Source organism: Populus nigra, chromosome 2 (assembly GCF_951802175.1).
Source record: "Populus nigra chromosome 2, ddPopNigr1.1, whole genome shotgun sequence".
In the NCBI taxonomy this organism is placed as follows: domain Eukaryota; kingdom Viridiplantae; phylum Streptophyta; class Magnoliopsida; order Malpighiales; family Salicaceae; genus Populus; species Populus nigra.
This window is the reverse complement of record NC_084853.1, coordinates 5,425,068-5,427,567: the sequence shown is the minus strand read 5'-3', so window position 1 is coordinate 5,427,567 and position 2,500 is coordinate 5,425,068.

Sequence of the window (2,500 nt, the reverse complement as noted above, 5' to 3'; positions counted from 1 at the left end):
GCCCCTGTTCGTCGAAAAATCTGCGCTGCCGATTTTCCACGCGGCAGCCCCTCTTTTCGTCAGCGTGCCCCCCTGACGAATTTTCCTGCCTGGCCCGGCCGGTCCAGCATCCAGCCCCTGTTCGTCGAAAAATCTGCGCTGCCGATTTTCCACGCGGCAGCCCCTCTTTTCGTCAGCGTGCCCCCCTGACGAATGTTCGTCGAAAAATCTGCGCTGCCGATTTTCCACGCGGCAGCCCCTCTTTTCGTCAGCGTGCCCCCCTGACGAATTTTCCTGCCTGGCCCGGCCGGTCCAGCCCCTGTTCGTCGAAAAATCTGCGCTGCCGATTTTCCACGCGGCAGCCCCTCTTTTCGTCAGCGTGCCCCCCTGACGAATGTTCGTCGAAAAATCTGCGCTGCCGATTTTCCACGCGGCAGCCCCTCTTTTCGTCAGCGTGCCCCCCTGACGAATTTTCCTGCCTGGCCCGGCCGGTCCAGCCCCTGTTCGTCGAAAAATCTGCGCTGCCGATTTTCCACGCGGCAGCCCCTCTTTTCGTCAGCGTGCCCCCCTGACGAATTTTCCTGCCTGGCCCGGCCGGTCCAGCCCCTGTTCGTCGAAAAATCTGCGCTGCCGATTTTCCACGCGGCAGCCCCTCTTTTCGTCAGCGTGCCCCCCTGACGAATTTTCCTGCCTGGCCCGGCCGGTCCAGCCCCTGTTCGTCGAAAAATCTGCGCTGCCGATTTTCCACGCGGCAGCCCCTCTTTTCGTCAGCGTGCCCCCCTGACGAATTTTCCTGCCTGGCCCGGCCGGTCCAGCCCCTGTTCGTCGAAAAATCTGCGCTGCCGATTTTCCACTCCGCAGCCCCTCTTTTCGTCAGCGTGCCCCCCTGACGAATTTTCCTGCCTGGCCCGGCCGGTCCAGCCCCTGTTCGTCGAAAAATCTGCGCTGCCGATTTTCCCCGACGAACCTGCAGCTGCACAAATCCGCGCTGCCACTGCCCCATTGTCTGGACCAACAGTCTTTTCCATCAAGCCCTGGACTATAAATCGTCCAGACTCATCGCCAGCACCCGCTGCCGATTCTGCCGACTTTGCCGATTTCGTCGGCGCTGCCGATTCCAACACTGCACCCACCGTGTCTAAACCAGCGCTGTTTCGTCAGCGTGTCCCCTTGACGTATTTCCCTGCCTGGCCTGGACAGTCCATCTTCCAGCCCATGTTCATCGAAAAATCTGCGCTGCCGATTTCCCCGACGAACCTGCAGCTGCACAAATCTGCGCTGCCGATTTCCCCCCCTGTCGGCATGGCTGCCGCTGCCCCGATGTCCAGACCAACAGTCTTTTTTGTCGACTTTGCCGATTTTGTCCGCGCTGCCGATTCCAACACTACCCCCTGCATCCAAACCAGCATTGTTTCGTCAGCTCTTCCCCTGACGATTTTAGCCCTGTAACAAACAGTAGGCCTCCAATCCCGCCAACGGGAGCCAAGTTGATAGGGAAGAGAATTGAATGACGCGCCTGGTCCTCGCACCCCGCCACCCGAGGGGCCTTTTTCCCGGCAGCCTCTGAAAAACTCTAGCTTTCACGGTCCTCGCCGCCCCTCACCACCATGGCAGGCCTCTAATCCCACCCATCAGCAGTTGTAGCCGATAGGGCAGTGATTTGAATGACGCGTCGCGGGCCGCCGGGTCATCTCACCCGGCCATTAATTGGAGCGTTTTTGGCTGGCCGAGGATGGGGGGATGGATCTCTTCTTCCGAAAAAGCAAACAGTACATCGGGAGTTATGTTGACGGGGCATGGAATTGAATGACCCGTCGCGGGCCGCCGGGTCATCTCACCCGGCCATCCCGGGGAGCGTTTTCCCCGGCAGCATCGGGGAAACTCTTGCTTTCACTGCCCGCTGCCCAAGTCCCCACTCGCATCGGCCCCCCGCGCCAACAAGCCAACGCTGCCGAATCGGCAGACACTGCTGCCGAATCTGCCGACACTGCCCCGCGGGCTGCCACTGCCCCAGTGTCTAAACCAGCGGTCTTTCTCATCGAGCCTTGGACTATCCAGTCCGTCCTGACTCATCGCCAGCACCTGCTGCCGATTCTGCCGACTTTGCCGATTTTCTCGGCGCTGCCGATTCCAACACTGCGCCCACCGTGTCTGAACCAGCGCTGTTTCGTCAGCGTGTCCCCTCGACGAATTTTCCTGCCTGGCCTGGACAGTCCACCGTCCAGCCCGTGTTCGTCGAAAAATCTGCGCTGCCGATTCTGCCGACTTTGCCGATTTCGTCGGCGCTGCCGATTCCAACACTGCCCGCCGTGCCTGAACCAGCGCTGTTTCGTCAGCGTGTCCCCTCGACAAATTTTCCTGCCTGGCCTGGACAGTCCATCGCCCAGCCCATGTTCGTCGCAAAATCTGCGCTGCCGATTTTCCCCGACGAACCTGCAGCCGCACAAATCTGCGCTGCCGAATCTGCCGACACTGTCCCGCGGGCTGCCACTGCCCCAGTGTCTAAACCAGCAGTCTTTCT